Source organism: Furipterus horrens, unplaced genomic scaffold (genome assembly GCF_987537825.1).
Source record: "Furipterus horrens unplaced genomic scaffold, mFurHor1.1.pri manual_scaffold_3, whole genome shotgun sequence".
Classification (NCBI taxonomy): Eukaryota; Metazoa; Chordata; class Mammalia; order Chiroptera; family Furipteridae; genus Furipterus; species Furipterus horrens.
In genome coordinates, this window is record NW_028327173.1 from 171,464,792 (window position 1) to 171,485,257 (window position 20,466).

The window sequence follows — 20,466 nt, forward strand, 5'->3', positions numbered from 1 at the left end:
ACGTAGTGTGTCTGTCTAGGCTTCGATCTTGGCCAAAAGTCCAGAAACTACTTTAGTGACAGTAATCTCACATTAATTTGTGCCAAGAAGCTTCCTATTTCCAGTCAAGGCACCATACGCTTGGACCATAGCTCAGAGAGGGACTGGCCATCTGACTCCCCTGAGTTGCATTTTGTACATAATACGTCCTCCTTTCAATCTCTTTCAGACTAAGGAATTATACAGGACCCAGTGGCCACAGACCTGCTACAACTGTAGGAAGAAGCTAGTTGAATGAAAGCTGCTATAGTCAGGTGAAGCTGCATACCAGGACACCCTGGTTCCTCCTGTGGGCGATAAAGTGATTCTAGGGAACCTCACAGGGTGATCTGATCATAAATTCTTAACTGGGCAGGTCATGGTGAGTAGTCTTTCCCTAGGCATATAAATGAAGAACCCACAGCTAACAACCTACTCAATGATGAAAGGCTGAAAGATTTTCTCCTAAGTTAGGAACAAAACATAGATGCCCATTTTTTTCAACATAATATTGGAAGTTCTAGCCAGCATGATTAGACATTAGAAAAAAATAAAAGGCATCCAAACTGGAAAGAAAGGAGTAACATTATTTCTGTTCACAGATGACATAATCTTATCTGTAGAAAATCCTAAGGATTTCACACACACACAAACATGCACACACCACAGCTAGAGCTAATAAACAAATTTAGTAGCTGCAGGATGCAAACTAACACAGAAAAGTCCTGGGATTGCAGGGTTGACTTTGTACCTTCTCTGCATGTTGGAGAGAACTGAGTTGGAACTTGCCCTGAAACTAGCATTTGTAGAGGATGATCCCTGTTTGATTTACTTTTCTTGTCCAGTCAATCTTCACAGAAGCCCCAAGTGTCCCTCAAGATATCACTGGACTCAGAAAGCTGGTGTATATACTGTTGGGCTAACTTGGATTTATAAACTTCCTAAATGTCTTGGATCAGATGAAGAAGATAAGGGTAGTTTACAGGAACCTGCTATCGAGCAGAAATACTCTGTAGAACACATTCTTTGTATGAAGCACTGCCACACAGGCAGCCGGCTCTGATTCAAGGGTTCTGGGCCCATGATGATCTGCGTCCCTAGTACCTGGAAATGCCTCCTAAGGCCTTTATTAAGCACAGTCCATCCAGCATTTCCTCCCCTGCCTTGTACCCAAGAATATGTTGAATTGGTAGAGTCTCCCCTCTGAATTCTAGCTAAAAACCTTATTCCTTTGAAAAGCACAGTAGAAGCACTTTGCAACATAGTATTGAAAATCTAGCAATTTTGAAATCATCTGAAAAAGATATGGCTCCCAAAGAATGTCTTCATCTCATCAGCAGAGCCAACCAGGTGTTCAGAGACTAGTACATTCCCAAACAGGACCTGGCAAACAGGGTGACTCAGTGGAGGGTCAAATGATTATGTGACCAAAAAAGCAAAGAACTGGAAAATCTGAAGAGGAGAGGAAAAGTCTATGGGAAATGGCTGAGTGCTTAGCTGACAAACATGAAGTCAAGAAAAAACAAGATGATATCATGAACAGGATGAATAAAGTACTTCACAGTATTCATTCTCTTCTCCCAGATCTCTCTGATAGTGAGAGAGACATAAAGAAACAATTACAGCTAATACCTGAGCAATTTAGACATTTGGGCTCTGCCATCAAACGGGTTATTGTGTAAAAAGACTATTAGCAGCAAAAGATGAAAAAGGTACTGCATCCTCAAAAGCCCACTATTACTCTCAGTGACTACAAGTGAAGGCTTAAATTCATATTGTGAAACAAATAGGTAGCATTATATAAGTTATTAAGAGGCATTTGAATTTTTAAAAATTGAAAACAAGGACTAAAATAGGTACTTATACATCATTGTTCATAGTGGCATTATTCACAATAACAAAAAAGGTAGAAATAACCCAATGGTCCACCAGCAGATGAGTGGATAAACAAACTGTGGTATATACATATGATGTGATATTATTTAGCTATAAAACAGAATAAAATTCTAATACATGCAATAACATAGATAAACCTTGAAACATCATGCTAACTGAAATAAGCCAAACATATTTTGTGATTCCATTTATATGAGGTACCCAGAAGGTAGAATGGAGGTTACCAGGAATTTGGGGGGAGTTACCATTAAACAGGCACAGAATTTCTGTTGGAGATAAGGATAGTGGTGATGATGACATAGATGGTGAATGTACTTAATGGCATAGAATTGCACACTTAAAAGTGGTTAGTTAAAATGGTAAATTTTACATTATGTATATTTTACCACAGTAAAAACATATTTTTTAAAAACATGTACATACCCTAGTCTTGCTTGAAGACCCATGGACCTGCATGTGCTGACTGCACCTGCATCACTGCACCCACTGCAGGTTTTTTAAACAGGTATCCTTCATTCTTCCTGAGTGCCTTTTGCTTGGGAGTAGCTTCACCTGCTCCAAAACTTGATGGTCATTTAGATACATAACAGAACCAATGGAAGCCACACACAGGAAACTATGTGGATTGAATGAAGAAGGATGGAGGAGAGCAGTGTGGGAGAAGAATATGAACATGATTGAACTGCACAATGAGGAATACAAACTAGGGAAACAGCTTCACCATGGCAACGAAAGCCTTTGGTGACATAACCAATGAAGAATTCAGGCAGGTGATGAAAAGCCTTCAATACCAAAATCCTTAACTGTGGATTGGATAGGGGAAGGCTATGTAACTCCTGTGAAGGATCAGGGACACTGTGGCTCTTGGGCTTTTAATGCAACTGGTGCTCTAGAAGAACAGATATTCCAGAAAATTGTCCAACTTATTTCACTGAGTGAGTAGGACCTTGTGAACAGCTAGTCTTAAGGCAATGAGGACTGCAGAAGTGGCTTAATGGATAATGTCTTCCAGTATGTTAAGTCCCATGGAGGCCTGGGCTCAGAGGAATCCTGTCCATATCATGCAAAGGTTGGGCCCTGCAAACTTAAGCCTGACAGTTCTGTTGCCAATGACACTGGCTTCATGGACATCCATCAGCAGGAGAGGTCCATCATGAAGGCAGTGGCAACTGTGGGGCCCATCTCTGTTGCTATAGAAGCAAACCATGGCAACTTCTGGTTCTATGAAGAAGGCATTTATTATGATCCACACTGCAGCAGTGAAGACCTACATCATGGTATTCTGGTGGGTTTGCTATAGCTTTAAAGGAGCAGAATCAAATAACGATAAATATTGGATAGTCAAGAACAGCTGGGGTATAGCCTAGGGCAAGAATGGCTACCTGAAGATGGCCAAAGACTGGAACAACCACCGTGGAACCGCCACCATGGCCAGCTATGCTACTGTGTGAGATGATGCTGATAAAGACTTGATTGAGAACAAGATATCCAGAGGAGGGATTTTATCTTAAAACTGGCCACATTTTAGTTCAATCAGTAGTGGAAGCAGAGAGCAGACTCTCAGAGAGCCCTGAGGAGCCCCACCACCTTCGCTGACCAAGGTACCATCATACCCGGGGATGAGCCGCAGCTGCCGCAGCTGACCCCAGTCACCATCAACGCAATGAGGAGCAGCGAGGCAGAGACACAGCAACCACCTGCCACCTGCAATCCCCCAGCAGCCCCCACCCTCAGTGCTGCCCACGCCAAGCCTGGCACCATGGGCAGAGGCACAGGGAGTGGTGGCCAGGGCAGCCTCATGTTGGTGGGGCCTGCCAGCAGGGACAAAAAGTCATTGCATTGAAGGTTTTAGGAACAGTAAAATGGTTCAATGTAAGAAACTGATATGGTTTCATCAATAGGAATGACACCAAGGAAGATGTATTTGTACACCAGACTGCCTTAAAGAATAACCCCAGGAAGTACCTTTGCAGTGTAGAAATGGAGAGACTATGGAGTTTCATGTTGGTGAAGGAGAAAAGGTTGCGGAGGGAGCAAATGTTAAGGCCCTGGTGGAGTTCCAGTACAAGGCAATAAGTATGCACCAGACCGTAACCATTACAGACGTGATCCACATCACAGGGATCCTCCACACAGTTACCAACAGAATTACCAGAACAGTGAGAGCTGAAGGAAAAGAACGAGGGGTGGGAGAGTGCCCCTGAAAGCCAAGCCAAACAGTGCCAGCCCTACTGCAGGCGACAGTTCCCACCTTACTACTTGCGGAGACCATCTGGGCGTCCACCACAGTATTCTAACCCCCCTGTTCAGGGAGAAGAGATGGAGGGTACAAACAACCAGGCTGAGGGAGAACAAGGTAGACCAGTGAGACAGCCTATGTTTCGGGGCTAAAGACCACGATTTCGCAGGGGCCCTCCTCGCCAAAGACAGCCTAGCAAGGACAGCAATGAAGAAGATAAGGAAAATCAAGGAGATGAGACCCAAGGTTAGAGCCACCTCAAGGTCGGCGCCGCTGCAACTTCAGTTACTGACGCAGATGCTCAGAAAACCCTAAACCACAAGATAGCAAAGACACAAAAGCAGCCCATTCACCAGCTGGGCAGGGCAGGGCTGAGTAGATGCCGGCTTACCGGGTCTACCATCATCCGGTTTAGCCATCCAACAAGAAGAAGTAAGTATGAAATTCCAGCAATAAAAGAACAACAACAGCAAAAAAGACTGGAGCTGAAGACCTTAAGTGCTTGCTTTTTGTTGGTTGACCAGATGACTAGAACTACCTGCATTATCTATGCAGCATGGGGTTTTTATTATTTTTTATCTAAAGGCATCTCTTTTTGGTAATGACAGATGTGTTTTTTAAAAAACATAATCCTGGTTTTTCTCAATACACCTTCAAAGGTTTTTAAATTGTTTCATGTTTGGTCAAGTTGAGATTTTTAAGAACCTCATTTTTAATTTGTAATAAGTTTACAAGTTGGTTTCTTCAAAAAAAATAACTCAACAAACTGCAAGCACCTGTTAATAAAGGTTTTAAATAATTGTAAAACAAAAACAAAAACGGACCACATTTTACTGCTGGAATAAAACACTTGACTCTTGAAGATGCAAGTTGTGATTTAAATTCTGTGATGTTTTACACTGGTAAAATGTTACCACTTCTTTAATTACTGCTGTAAACAGCTTTGTATGATTGACTTGCCTAATGATTTTGTAATTTTATGTTTTAAAAGTATGTATAAAGTTTTACCTTTTAAAATAAAACTTAATTTTATGTGAAAAAAAAAAAGTACACATACCCCAGTGTTGAAGAGGCTAATCGGCTGATGCAGTAAATACGGGTTGGGAACTTAGACTCTGCATTTTTAAAAATGCCTTCCTGTCTTTCTCAGGAATGGCTAGGTTTGAAAACTTATGATTTAATCTCTGCCAGTTCTTTCCAAGGGAATGTCCACCCATTCATGTCAAATACTTTTTGTAGATCTAAGTGTGTTAAATTTAAAGGGGTTTTTAAAATCTGAGATCATCATGACCAATAATAGTAAGGTGACCACTCACTTAAGTGATGATGACAATCGTTCAGGTTGTTTTTATTATTTTTATTTTTATTATTTTTTTCAGGAGCTAGCATGAACACAGTCCCTCGCTACCACAAGTTATGTAGTCAAGTTTCCCATGTTTGGGGAAATTGCAAGGGTCAGCACAGTGGGAGTGGAGAGGGTGAGCCTCACCCTGGGAAAACCATCTTTGTGATCATAGTATCTCCACTGCCAGGTAAGTGTAATAGTTCAGGTTGTTTTTTAATTATCTGTACCTGGCAAAATAAAAATGAGCCATCCTGATTCATTAAATTCCAAAGTCTGGGAATCTTCTCCCAGACACCAAAGTTATGAAAATAATGTAATAGAGACTGTTCCTGCTATTTATTTTATTTGCACAATAAGAAGCAGAAAGTACTGGTACATTTTCCTGTTGTTCATAGAATCCTTGAGCAAAATGTGGCCGAGTTGAAATTGAGAGTGTTAGGATGTTATTTCTCTTGCTGCCTGTTGCACTATTCTTCCTCAGCAGGGCAGAAAGGTTAGGCATGGAGGTGGGGCCAGGAGAGTAGAGAGCTGCCTAACTTTACCCCTAGAACAGATAGAAAGGAAGTTGTCTTGTCCTGGGCTGTGCCTTGAAGGCCCTCCTCACCTTGCCCAGTGGAGTTTGGGCACTGAGGCAGGGCGGGGCTGAGGGACAGCTACTTCTAGGGGATGCCTTTGCATTCCAGAGAGGAGCAAGGGGCAGAAGGGAGGGAGTGCTCAGTCTTGGCCAGCCTGGCACTGCCCTTTAGGCAGATTAGTTAATTTTTGAAAAGCGATTCTGCAGCACAAAGGTCTGGAGACACAGCCTGCGCTGTTGCTCAGGCCTGCGTGGGAGGTGACATTTCTGAGAGGCTGAGGCTCTTCTAGGAGGCTGTGGAAGAAGCAGCACCTCCTTCCTATTGTAGCACAGCCCTTTCAGAGAGAGTCTCAGAGAGTTCTTATGCGGTGCAATCTGTTTCAAGAGAGAAGATCAGTTCGTTTTGTAAGATATTTGAATAAATGAGTCACGCCAGATTTTAGTTTTGTTTTCAGGGGTTATTTTGTGTGTGTGTGTGTGTGTGTGTGTGTGTGTGTGAGTGTTTAAAGTTTACATTCAGGTCATTTATACATAAACAAGATTATGCAACAAGTTCTGGGAATTTTTTTTTTAAACTTTCACATTGTTCCGTGTAGCTCTTTCTGTGTTGGTACATATAGGCTTCTCCCAATAACAGCTACATTCTTTCCAGATTGTACAGCTGTATTACAGTTTCTTTACCTACTATTCTAGCACAGGACACGTAACTGGTTTGCCCCTTTTTTCACCATTACAAACAATATGATAACAAATGTTCTTGTACACAAATTTGTGTGCTTATGTGTAAGTATTTCTGAAAGATGTATTCCTAGAAATTGAGTTTCTGGACCAAAAGACATGTACATTTCAGTTTTTGATAAATAATACCAAGGCTCTCTCCTAAAATTCTGTTCTAATTTAGATTGCCACCATCATACTCATCAACACTGGACATTATCAATTTTTTAAAAATTGCCAGCATCATGTGCAGAAAAAGCTGTGGCATTTTAAATTTTCATCTCTCTGATTTACTAGTTAAGTGTATCTTTTCATATGCCTACTGACCATTTGGATTTTTTGAACTTTTTCCTTGAATTATAAAAATACAAAAAAAGGTACTCAAGTCATAAGTGTACTGCCTAATGAATTCTTTTTGTAATCACCACCCAGGTCAAGAAATAAAATATTATCAGACCTTCTCCCACCTCCCCCAAAGTAATCACTATCCTGACATCTAACCCCTGCCTATAGATTAGTCATGTCTGTTTTTGAACTTCATATAAGTGGAATTATATAGTATGCACTCTTTTGCATCTGGCTTTCTTCATTCAACCTTATGTTTATGAGTCATTCATGTTCTTGCATGTAACTGTAATATATACATTTACATTGTTTATTATATTCCATTATGTGAATATATCACAATTTATTCATTGATGGACATTTGGGTTGTCCTCAACTTAAAACTACTAGCAAATAATGTTGCTGTGAACATTATTATGCTTGTCTTTTTCTATATATGTAAATACAGTTCTGTTGGGTACGTATCTAAAAATAAAATTTGGGGGGTTATGAACAATGTTTTATCAACCTAACCTGGCAAATTATATTTGTGAATATCCTATGAATATTCCTTGCACATTAAATATTGAGTTATTTGTGTTTTATTATTGATTTGTTTGTGCTATATTTATTCTAGATATTAATTCTGTGCTATATCTGTTGTAAATATGTCTCTTAGTCTTTACTTATATTGCCTTTTATTTTAGAAAGTTTTAAAAAATTACACCATCAAATCTGTAGGGTTTTTTTTTTTTATGGTTTCTGGGTTTTATATCTTATTTAGAAAATCCTTCCTTATGTCAAGGTAGTGAATATTTTCTCATATTTCCTTCTAAAACTCATTTTATTTTGATTTTCATATTAGGCTTTTTGATCAGTCTGGAATTTATTTTATGAGGATGAGAGACAGAGGCTAATTTATTATCTAACACTTGGGGAATGATTTGTTGCCTAGATTTTTTTTTTATTAGTTTTCAAAATCTCAAAGTAATACCAAAAAGCTAAGAAACCATCAAAAATTAAGAGGGCTTTTTTTTGGTTTTGTATTTTACTTTGGGATAGTCTCCCCTAAGTTGAGCCCAAGTTAGCACCTAAATGGGGCCCATGCTCTAAATTGGTGGTTGGTACCCAAAATGCCATGCGTATAAATGGCCAGTGACTATTTATTCATTTACTGTGTATGTATGGAACTTTAAAGTGCAGTTCTCATGGATGGTGTGTCTAATGAGGACAAAGACTCCATCCTGGCACCCTCAAGGCAGCTGGGCTGCACATTGGGTCTACGCATATCTGCCCAGTCTGAGTAGATGCCTTGAAGTGGATTATGTGCTCTGAGCTCATCTCCAGTGTAGACAGAGGTCCAGTTTGAACTTGATTGCAAACCCCCGGGGGTCAGCTTTGGGTTATTGACATGACTTCCTTAGGCAAGACTGCTCACTTGAGGGAAACTATTTTCTTGGCTGGCTGGGTGACAGGTATAGAGTCACATATGGGAAGAAGTGTGTTTGGACTCAGTCTGCTTTCCCCTTTTGTGTAAAACCAAGCACTGGCTTCTTCTGCCTATTAACTAGCAGCACTCAGCTTGGAATTGATTGGTTGTGCGCAGATTCTCTAGTTGCTAGTAGTGTGAGGTGGTTTTGTCCCACTTGCCCCTCCTGTTTCCTTTTCCCTTACACATTTTTGGGAAGGTTGATTACCTGAGATTTAGTTGATAACTTGGAGCTTGAGCTGGGGTAGAGAGAGCAAACATCCCTCTTAGCGTGACAAAGAGCTTGGTTTAAGACTGGTGAGCTGATGTGCAACTGTGAACCATCTGAGCTGGTTTTCTTGGAAATCGCTCTGCTGGCAAAGCTCCAGAAATGTAATCAAAAGTGGCCTGAAATCACAAATTTTACTGCTTGCATTCTTAGTTTCACAGTTTAAGGATTTGGCTGGTGCCTGTCCTGGAAGCACCGAATTTTCTACTGTTTGTAACACATGCCATTGAGTGTGTGTGTATGTGTGTGTGCATGCACATGTGCAGTGCACGCGGGCTTGGGCTTGTCTGCACAGGCATGTTTTACAGCTGAACTGCTTATGCCTTCTGGGAGGCGGTGACTAAAGAACGGTTATGGCCAATTTTCTTGGACTTCAAGAATCACACATCTGGGTTTGTAAGTTAGTGTCTTTGGAGAAATGCAGTGGAGAATCTTGCATGTAACTGCAGCTGACCACCTGGGCACAGGACCTCGCCTCAGAAATACCTGAGGATAATTTACGTAGGAAAATTCACATACCATTTTTTGGAGGAGCAGGTGTATTTGGCTATACATGAGGGGAAGTGAAGACATGAGCTTTGAGGAAGTTAGGCTTGAGGCCCCCACAGGCAGCTATTTATAGAAGAATGATGTGTATTGAAAGCAGAAGACTTTCACTCCACCATTGTCACAGAACTTTTTTGAGAAGAGGAAGGGCATGCATTTTGCCCTATTAAATACCTACTGCACTAAGAGCTTCTCATGTGGTTCAGATTTCTGGCAGTCTGCACCCAAGCTCCAAAGTCAATGAATGGGGTGCTTACACTCTTCCTTCAGCCTACTTTGCAGAGAAAGTGACTCACTTCCAGTTGGTTGATAGATGTCTGACTTGATTCTTGCTTCCTTTCCCCAAATGCCCCCCACCTCCCCGTGTGAGCAGCCTGGTATGTGTGTTTGAGGGGAGAGGAATGGCTTTTCATTTTGTCTAAACTCAAAATAAGGACAACGGACTTTAACAATGACCAAAAGCAATACAATAGGAACTTTTGTGTTTGCTATTATAATAAATGAAACCTCGCATAATTAGTGTCCATTTTTCATATCTCTTTAGTTCTTAAGTTTGTCCCCCTACCTCATCAAGCTCTTCTGACTTCGGGAAATAAGTGTGTTTTGGGAGAAACCTGTCAGAATCATGAGGGAGAAACTTGGCAGTCAAACAAACTATATGATATGCTTGACAAAAATTGAAAACAATACATTAAAGATTTTCTGAGTCAGTCTTCAATTTTAGGTTCAGAAATATGACCCAGAAGCCACAAAAAGGGAAGCACCTTACAGCTTCATTAGGTCATTAACAGTTAGTTTTTACTAAGGAGCCAACAGAGAGAATATTTCTGCTCAGAAAGATGAGGGGTCCGTTGGGGGAAAACTTAGTCCTGCTTCCACCAGGGTTAGATGGAAATTGAAAAGAGAGAACCTGTGATTGGTCATTGGCTTTAAATGAGAAGACCAAGGAGTTAGAGGTCCCAAAAGCAGAACACAGAATAAGAGGGCAGTAAGGAAATTTTTGGTGGCAGGAAACATGAGCATGTTTTCTGATCCCAGGCCTTTAGAGTTTGCCTTCTATGAGGGTAAATATGGTTTAATAGTGAGCAAATATTAGTTCACATAATGAAAACCTGTTGAGTTGAACAGGAAACACTCAAGGGAAATCTGCAGGTACTTGCAAGCAAGGGTGACACCAGAAGAATCTTGGTATGTCACCCCCTTCCTCCCCAGAGTGTGTCCCTGGAATGAAGCCGCCCACAACAGAAGAAGAAACAGACGGCTTATAAAAAGTATTACAAAGGGTCCTAATATTTGAGAGGGGGGGGGGATAGTTAATTTTTACGAACCAGGGGTATGGACTTGGGGGGAATTGCTGGGGGAGGGGGGAGCTGGGGGGAGGGGAACAAGGGGGAGAAAATTGGAACTGTTGTAACAATATAATCAATAAAAAACATTAAAAAAAAAAAAAAAAAAGTATGAGCAGCGTGGAAAGGTTCTGAACTTATTAATAAGCTGCTAGCCCCAAGGAGAGTGTAACAGTCATCTGGGATATTTGCATTTTTGTTTATTGAAAGGAGGAAGGCTTTTCACAACTCCCTCTCTCTCTAATTCATTCAGGACCTGCCGTTTCCAAGACTGCTGCTATCTTAGGGTTTGCATCTGTTTTCAGCTTCACTCCAGGTTTCACCATGCATATTAAAGAAAGATGTTCCGGTATGACTTCAGGAAGGAAAGCCAGCCTGACTTCTAAAGTGCAATTTTGCACCATGGATGGAGCCATGTGATTTCTCCCTCCACACCACGCCACATTCTTTTCATTCCGAGACCTGGTCACATCAGGACAGAAACCCTCATGCCCAGGCTTTTGGTGATAAATGGAAGGTGTGCCCTGCTCAAACCGAAGTGGGGACAAACGAGTGTGAAACTCACCATAATCCATGGCAAGACATGATACATGCCATGAGAGAAAAATAAACAGAGTGCAGATGGGAAATTAATCTAATTTGGGAGATTTGTTTATGGTACATTTGAAATGAACCTGAAAAACAAGTAGGATTTTGACAGATGGAGAAGAGCGTCCCTGGAGTTATTATGGTATTTCTGTTTGAGAATATCTAAAAGAATCTGGATCTGTGCAGGACACTTGGAGCTCTTGCAAGGCCTGATCTCAACTCACTATTATGCTGGCAGGAGCATCCCAACTAACCTTTGGAGGACCATCTTTTTCCCACTCTCAACCTAAGTGGTTTAAATGAGGCTGACTCCATCCCTGGCCCCAGGCTCAGGCATGTGACCCAGACTAGCCAGTAAGAGAACCATATTTCTTTAGCATGCTGATTGGCTCAGGCATGGGCATGTGACCCAACCCAGGTCAGTCCTGAAGCTTTTTCTGGAACCACTGGGGAAAAGGCTGCGTCTTTCTGCTGGGGTTGCTGTACTGGTGGGTTGTAATTTAGGAGCTGCAAGGGACCTATTTTGTTACCACAGAGGGAGAACCTAAGCTGGGGAGAAATTCCTGAGCACCTGGATTTAGTCATTGAAATGACTGTTGGGTTTTTTAGTCACTCAAGTCAATATATTCACTTTTTAACAAGCCATTTTGTGCTTTTCCCTTGCAAACAGAAAAGTCCTAGCCAAAATAAAAATTTTAAATGATTTGCTAAAATAAGCAAAAACAACAACAAGAACAAACCCAAACAAACAAAAGCAAAAACAGAGAACACACAAAAAGCTCCAGGGGGCAGAGGGTAGCAGATTCATAGAGCAGGTTACTAGCGAAAAGAAATCTTGACTGTCGCTAATGTTCTCCAGGTCAGCTTCTTTGGGCCCCAGTGACTTAGATATTGGAAACTTTATGTTTAAAATCCCTGGTCTGAGGCCTCTCACCAAGAGAGCTGACTCCTGATTGCTGGATATTTTTCCATGAATCAGAAATGAAATATGCAGCTCTGGAGCCACAACACAATGAAAACAGCTCATTTGCCTTTTGTGTCTCTCCAAGCTCTGCTTTTCCCGGGCCACACGTTGTAAGTGAAGAGTCATAATGATAATCCAGTTGGATTTATGAACCGTTGAAGAGATGATTGAGAAAAAACTCATTAACCACCAGAAGCGCATTCACTGCAGAAGAATGGCAAACAGAGACTGAGACACCTGCCCTGAGCCAGCTGATGTTCTGCCCCTTCAGGGAAAACGCTTGGATATTTGAAGTCAAATGCTACATCTGGAAATGTGGAAAGATAATAGCTTTTTATCAAATGTTTACATGGCCTTGGTACTAAGAACAATCTATTGCCTGCATCCCTTAATTTCATCAACGCTACCAGGTAGGTCCTAGTCCTAATCCTGTGTCACAGGTGAGGGATGAGGCAGATACTACGAGTTGCTCTGCAATATTCATTTTCTCTTTGTTCCCTGCAGAGACAGCCCCACACAGTTACTGCTTCTAGTCCAAAGCTTAGGTTCTCTGGACAATTACTGTAGCTTCTTCTGCCATTATCAATAGCCATGTGATTCGGTTCTGGCTGGTGAGACTTGAGGAGAAGTCTCCTGGGAGGCTCCGGGGAGGGTGCTCCTTTCCTGATATGGGCATTGCCTTCTCCTCCTGTTCCTTCCTTTTCCCTGCCTGGCACAGAGAGATGAGGCTGGCGGCAGAGCAGCCAAGCTGTGAGGACGCGGAGGACAGCCGTAGTCCAAGGGAGGTGGAGCAGGAAGACAGAAGGAAACTGGGGTCTTGCTGACATTGTAAAGCCACTGTTTCTGCCCTGGAAGCACTACTTTTAAACATTTAATGTGAAAAAGCAAAAACAAAAACAAAATAAAACAAAACATTATTTGTTTAACACAGTGAGGCTGGTTTCTGTTACAGACAACTGAATGCAATCCCTAAGTGACGCAGGAAAACTGAGCTAAAGGAGTTTAAGGGACTTGTTCTCATTTCCAAATAAAGTGACATCTCAAAGCCAAATAAGAGAGAGTACCCACCCTTAAAGAATTCAAGCCCCGTTTGGGAGACAGATACATAAAGTAGCAATTATAATATAATGTCATTAGTACAATAAGACTGGTTTGCGCAGGATATCATGAGTGCCTAAGAGGGTAGGAAAAAAAAAAAAAGAAACAAAAGTGGAACAGAAGTTAACCAAGCAAAGGAAAGAGGTGGGAAAAGGAGTTACAGCTTGGAAAAATGCAAGGAGGTAAGGCACAGCAGAGCGTGTACAACCAGCCACACTCTGGCGTCAGTTGCTGGAGCATAAGCATCAGGCAGGCAGTGGGGAGAAATGCATGGAGAGGTGTTTCATTTAGCTATTGCTGCACCATAAGCTACCCCTGCCACTTGGTGGCTTAAAACTACATGCTAGCATTTATATAATTCCATAATCTGAGCTGAATTCAGCTGGGTGGTTCTTCTATTTGTGGAGTATTTGTTGGGGTTGGAACATCCAAGAAAACTTCTTAACTTCCATGTCTGGGATAAATGGAGTAGCTGGTATTGACTTTGCATCTCTCTCTCTCTCTCTCTCACTTCTCCTCCTCCCTCCCTGCCTCCTTCTCTCATCTCTCCTTGTGAATAGCTAGGGCTTCCTCATAACATGATGATCTCAGGGTAGCTGGACTCCTTACATGGTAGATGACTTCTCACTGAGAGGAAGAGAAAAAGGAAGCTGCCAATGCATTGAAGATCTGGGCTCAGAAGTACCAGAACATCACTTCCACTGCACTCTGTTGATCAAAGCAAGTCACAAGGCCAGCCCTGAATCAGGGAGAGGAAGTAGCTTCTACTTCTTGATGGGAGGAGCAGAATGCACATGCAGGGAGAGATGAATTGACAGTGGTTATCTTTACAGACCACCTACCACATAGATAAGAAGGGTACAGATGACGGACAACCTCGTCTGCTGGCCAGGTAGGTTGATGTGAACACCAGACCTGGGGGATGTGCCCTGCCTCATATTTGGGATCTGAAAGGAGTAAAACAGACAGAGTAGCATGATTAGGCAGCAGAAGGGCTGGGGTTTGACTTCCCTGAACCCCTATTCAGTGTCCATGTAGCATGGGCAGTGCTCAGAGGTCCCCATGTGTCACAGGACATGGTTGAGTTGAAAGTCAGAGAGCCTTCTGTGGGGTCTGATTTGGTGAAGGGTGAGGTGAGCCTGTCACAGAGGCTGGGAGGGTCTCTCAGGCCAGGGACTGGAGGGGAGACTGGCAGAGAACCCCTGGAGTCAGGAGGGCAGGGGAAGCTGAGCAGGCCAAGTCTATGTGGGAGAAGGACCGACGCCCTGGCTAAGCCGAGAGTCCAGAGGAGGAGCCACCCTACAGCAGAAACCAGTGAAGATCTGGAGGGCGTGGAAGTGGTTCTTGCACCCCACCTTCTACCCTCCCAACTCCCACCCCTCCCACCCAGTGACTTACCCAGACACCATCTTGGAGAGCAGCAAAGGGAAGGAGAGACAACCTACCTCTCCACAGCATTTCCTGGAAGGACTTCACTAAAATTTACCCAGGGAGAGAGGCTCAAAAGGAAGAATGATGAGTCATGACACAATGGAGAACTCCAGTGAAGTAAAATGACAAAGGAATAATAGGAATAATGACAAAGGCAGGATAGCAGTTATGCCTGTGAGGGGGGAGGGAAATGTGGAAATTCATAGAACTCAACTGGTTTTAGAGATAAGGTTTGATCTCTAAAGTTAGAAGATGGATATGTGTGTTGTTATATTCTTTATGCCTTTTAAAAAAAGATTTTATTTATTTTTAGAGAGAAAGGAAGGGGAGGAGAAAGTGAGGGAGAGAAACATCAATGTGTGGTTGCCTCTCACACTCCTCCAACTGGGAACCTGGCCCGTAACCCAGGCATATGCCATGACTGGGAATTGAATCAGTGACCCTTTGGTTCACAGGCCAGTGCTTGATCCACTGAGCCACACCAGCCAGGACTATCTTTATGCCTTTTTGTGGGTTTTAAATAGTTCATAAGATAACTTTGAAAAGGTATACTTCTGAACAGCACTGTGAGCCCCCAATGCCAAGTTTAGGTCTTGACATACTGTATGGGAGCGGGGACATAGAAAGATGCTTGAAACAGGAGTTAGATTTGTTTGTTGGAAAAACTGCTCTAGCTGGATTTGAGGAAGACAAGAGAAAGAAAGGGAGGCCAGAGAGGGGGCAGTCACACCAATCCAGTGAGAGGTGATGAGCATCTGACCTTCCAGGGGGTGGTTGGATGGCTTAGAGTCAAGTTGGTAGAATTCGGTCATTGACAAGATGTGGGTAGATGGAAAAGGATTCAGGTTTGAGTGAGTAGGTGTTTGGGAGTCCCCTTGTATTGGGTGAGATAAAAGACCCACTGAAGCACATACGTAGATGGAAAGAAAAAGGGTCAGTTAGGTGAAGTTGGGTTTGAGGTGCCTATGGGCTGTCCTGGTAGGGGTGACTAGCTGGGGGGAGGATAGAGTTTGGACCCCAAGGAAAAGACCTGGGAAACCTCAGCATTGATGCAGATTGAGCTGTAGGAGGATGTGAGGAGCCCTGAGGGACAGCAGGAAAGAGGACCAAGGACACATGAGAATTCAGCATTCCTTTAGCTGCATAAAGGGAAGCTCCAGTCTAGATATGGACACCTGCTCTGAAGCAAGGGCCGTGGCCTCCCCGATCAGAGGACAGCTTTCTCCTGGAGTCTGCTCTGTGGCAAATGACAAGGAAAGTAAGAAACGGAGAGCTGCGGAGGTGCAGCTTGTAGACCCTGGGGTGTGTTGGTTTCTGCCCACTTCCTGCTGCTGGGTGTCCCCCTCCTGTGTATGCCAGGCCCTCCATAGCTGATCTCCTTCCCCATGGCCCTCGGCCCCGGATGAGCCTTTGGGCATCTTCGAAGCACCGCCACAGAGCCTCTTTCTAAAGACTGGGATCTGTGGAAAGAAACCTCATAAGCCTGCACCGCTGACACTTCTCCCCTTGGCCTCTTCCTCTCTTAAAGAAGGAATATAACATTATGGCCTTCAAAATGGGTTCATTGGCACAGAAGCTGACTGAGCAGTTTTGGTTGATGAGAGAAGGAGGAGGAGGAGAAAAAGGAGGAGGAGGCAGAAATAAGTGGATCCATGCAACAAAGAGAACATAGAGAATACCATTCAGAGGTGAGCACCACTAATATTTTGTATAGATATGAATGAACATCTTTACCTTAGAAGTCAAATCGAGATACTTCCATAAAACTCAAAAGTTGCATACATGGTTTCTATGTGTACCATTTAGTAACACACTCCTTGTTTCAGTAACCCTACTTCTAGGAATTTATCCTAAAGAGAAATCTAGAATAATCAGAATAACATTAGCTATGATGTATTGAATTTTAATTGTGTACCAAGGACTCTACAACACATTGGCTCATTTAATTCTTACACCAAGCCTAGAAAGCAGGTAACTTCATACCTCACCTGAGGCTGGAAAAGTGAAGGACCTTGTCCAGAGCCCTCTGCTAGCAGGTTGGTCTGGAACTGGGGCTTAGTGTGGGGGAGGGAACCCCAGGAAAAGGCATCGTCTACCTGGATCCTCTCAGAAGTGAGTGTACCTCTTTGTCCCAAGCCTCCTGTCTTCCCCAAATGCTCCAAAGGCCCTGCGTGAGGAGAATGTACCTGAAGTCTGGCCCTCACCTTCAGGGATTGGCAGGCAGCAGGTGACAGTGTCTCTTTCATGAAGCCTTCCCTCAATCTCTCAGACCAGTTTAGTCTCTCCTTTCCCTGTTCCTTGGGTGCTGCGAGGCTACCTCAGTATAACACAGAAGCTATTCTACTGCTTCCCACTCATCAAAATGTTTCTCAAAATGTGTTCTTAGGATCCCAATCCGATTTCTGTGGGGAGCTGTTAAAAGTGCAGACTGGCTGAATCTTCCTCTGGTGACGGAGCCCAGGAACCTGCGTCTCCCAAACATTTAGTGGTGCTTGTCACACCCTCTTCAGAGCAGGGACTCTCGTGTCCCCGTGTGTCCCCCAGGGTACTCAGCACCGAGAGGGACAGCGGACACAAGTGTTTGGTGAATTCAACGCAAAGATGTACTTCTTAGGAAGGACATGAGAGAGGGAGAAATGGGAGAAGTAAGGTTATGGGTGTGGAATAACTAAAGAGGGTGTAATTTGAGAGCTCTTGTAGGAGAGTAAATAAAATGGAAACTCTCCAGGCTGATGTGGGATGCCCACGGCTGAGACCTCTGGAATGCTACCCATAGAAATCCAGTCACTTCCTCTTCCCCTCCTTTTTTTTTCCCACAGACACATACTTCAGTCGCAGGAATTTTTTTTTTTTTTTTAATCTGAACTTTCCATGACAGAATGAGAAATTGTGTACAAAGTGGGTCACAAGGAAGTGATAACTAATGCACAGACAAAATAACTGCTGAATCAGAAATCTCTCCATTATGGAATATGCAGGAAGGAAAATAAACAGATGATAAGAGTGGAAGGAATCCTAAAATAATATTTTCCCAAACAATTCTGGCCCAACATATGCCTAGGGTGGGGGTGGAGGTGGGACTGGGGGAACAGAATAAAATTGCTGAACCAGAAATCCTCCCCGGTGATGTACGGCCTCCGGAGGCATATGAGCACTCAAACCCTCAGCCTTGGGCCTTCTTAGTCACTGTGCCTCACAGCGCCAGCAGGCAGGGCTTAAAGAAAGCAAGGACAAGATAAAACAAAACCCACACACAAAATTTAAAATCTGGTTCCCACCATTTTGGTTTAATCTGTTTCAGAGATTATTTTTTAAATTGTGGCAAAATATATATAACATAAAAATTACCACTTTAACCATGTTTAAATGTGAAACTCAGTGGCCATTAAGTACGTTTACGATGTTGTGCAACTGTTCCCACTATCTATTTCCAGAACTTTTTCATCATCCTAACAGTAACTGTATACCCAATAAGCAATAACTTCCCATCGCTCATCCTCTAGTCCCTGGTAACCAACATTCCACTTTCTGTCTCTACAAATTTGCCTATTCCGGATACCTCATATAAATGAAATCATATAATATTTCACTTAGCCTAATCTTTTCAAGGTCCATCCATGTTGTAGCATGTATACCAGAATTTCATTCCTCTTTAGGACTGTGTAATAGTCCTTTGTATGTATATGACATTTTACTCCAATTCTTTAATTCTTAGGAGTGTATATCACTGGAACACCTCCACCCTACTGCTCAGGCATATGTTGGGCCAGAATTTGTTTAAAAAATATTATTTTAGGATTCCTCCCATTCCTGTCATCTGCTTATTTTCCTTCTTTTGTTTTTTATAATATAGATAGAGATTTCTGATTCAGTTGTTAACTAGTCTGTAGTATATCATAATACACACATTTTGTTGATCCCTTCATATGCTAATGGAGAGTTGGGTTGTTTCTACCTTTAGCTATTGTGAATAATGCTATCAACAATGGTGTACAAGTATCTGTTTTAGTCCTTATTTTCAGTTCTTTTGAGCATATACTAGAGTGGAATTGCTGAATCATATGCTAATTTTATTTTTTAACTCCTGAGGAACCAGTGTTTTTCTCTAGTGACCACACTATTTTACATTCCCACCAGTATAGCACACAAGGGATCCAGTTTCTTCACATTCTTGACAATATGCGCTCTTTTCCTTTTTCTTAATAAAATATAGCCATTTTAATACGTGTGAAATGGTATCTCTTTGTGGTTTAGATAAATGTTTAAACAGAAATCATACCGAGGAAACATATTATAGGCAATTTCACATAGTTTATGTTTTAAACAGAAACTAAGAATCATAATGTACTGAAAATTATGAGGTCTGTCCAGAAGGTATCCAGCCATGTACTATGACAAATAGAGACACTTATTGAAGAAGATACCAGATATAAGAAACATTGCACATAGGACAATGATGCCTCAGTCCTTGGGACCTCACACAATTCTCCCAGTTGCCATCAGCTGCCCCATCGTATTTTCATGAATCTCATCGATGGTCTGAAATTTCTTCCCTTTCAAAGGTGATTTTAGTTTTGGAAAGAGCCAGAAGTCGCAGGGCACCAAATCTGAACTATGGGGGTGCTGAGTCACCTGGATGACTTGATGTTTCACCAAAAAACTGCACTAGATGTGATGCCTGAGCAGGTGCCTTGTCATGAAGAAGCTGCCAATCACCAGTTGCCCATAGCTGCGGTCTTCTGAATCATCCAAACAGCTTCTGTGGAGGAATATTCAAGCTTAAAGCAAAATTTGATGCAGACTTGTTGCTCTACTTGCTCAGTCATTTTGAATGCAACAACCACACAGTACACATGCTCTACCACGCCCACTGACTAGTACAGCGAAGTTGTCATTGTTCACATATGCACAGCCCAGTCCATTCTCTTTGGCTGCCAGATTACATCCATGCTGCGCAAACCATTCTAGTTATATTAACAATGGCTGAACTTTTTCTGGACAGACCTCGTACTAAGGATATTTGTAACTCATCTCATTGTGCAGAGTATTCTTTTGTTTATCCTATTTTTTGGTGTAAAATTCTGAGTTATCCTCCTACATTCTCATCTTGTGTTTTAATTTTTCTTCTTGACACAAGTTTCAAATTTTATCCAATGTCTTAAAAATAACTTTTGTACATGACTTTCAAAGATGTTTTGATCTCTCATGATACTTGTTATTACTTGTGGTATCTTATTGAACCAGCCTTTTAGGTTGCATGGATTTTTTATTTTTTTAATTTTTAATCCTCACCTGAGGATATGTTTAATGATTTTAGAGAGAGAGGAAGGGAGAGGGAGAGAGAAACATTGATGGGAGAGAGAAACATCAATTGGTTGCATCCCATATGTGCCCCAGGGGAGGATAAAACCCATAATGTAGGTATGTACCCTGACTGGGAATCAAACCTGCCACATTTTGATGTATGGGATGACACTCCAATCAACTGAGCCACCCAGTGAGGGCAAGATTCTTTTTATTCCATTATTAAGTTATTCGGCATTTTGTAGTCTTTAGGAACAAAAATAAGAAGTTGTTTCTTTGAAGTTGAGCTATGATTTTTTCTTGAAACACTTATTGTAGT

The 20,466-nt window shown here is 42.2% G+C and overlaps 1 non-coding gene and 3 pseudogenes across 1 annotated transcript; 3 read left to right on the forward strand and 1 right to left on the reverse strand.

The window, feature by feature from the left end:
• Window positions 1–720: 720 nt before the first annotated feature.
• LOC150016724 (nuclear pore complex protein Nup88 pseudogene) lies at window positions 721–1,778 on the forward strand (annotated as a pseudogene).
• Window positions 1,779–2,877: 1,099 nt separating this feature from the next.
• Window positions 2,878–3,365, forward strand: LOC150016725 (procathepsin L pseudogene; annotated as a pseudogene).
• A 212-nt stretch (window positions 3,366–3,577) lies between these two features.
• Window positions 3,578–4,532, forward strand: LOC150016726 (Y-box-binding protein 1 pseudogene; annotated as a pseudogene).
• A 997-nt stretch (window positions 4,533–5,529) lies between these two features.
• Window positions 5,530–5,693, reverse strand: LOC150016727 (U1 spliceosomal RNA). The gene has a single exon (XR_016510397.1). It is a non-coding gene; the product is annotated as a U1 spliceosomal RNA (small nuclear RNA).
• Between the last annotated feature and the right edge of the window lie 14,773 nt (window positions 5,694–20,466).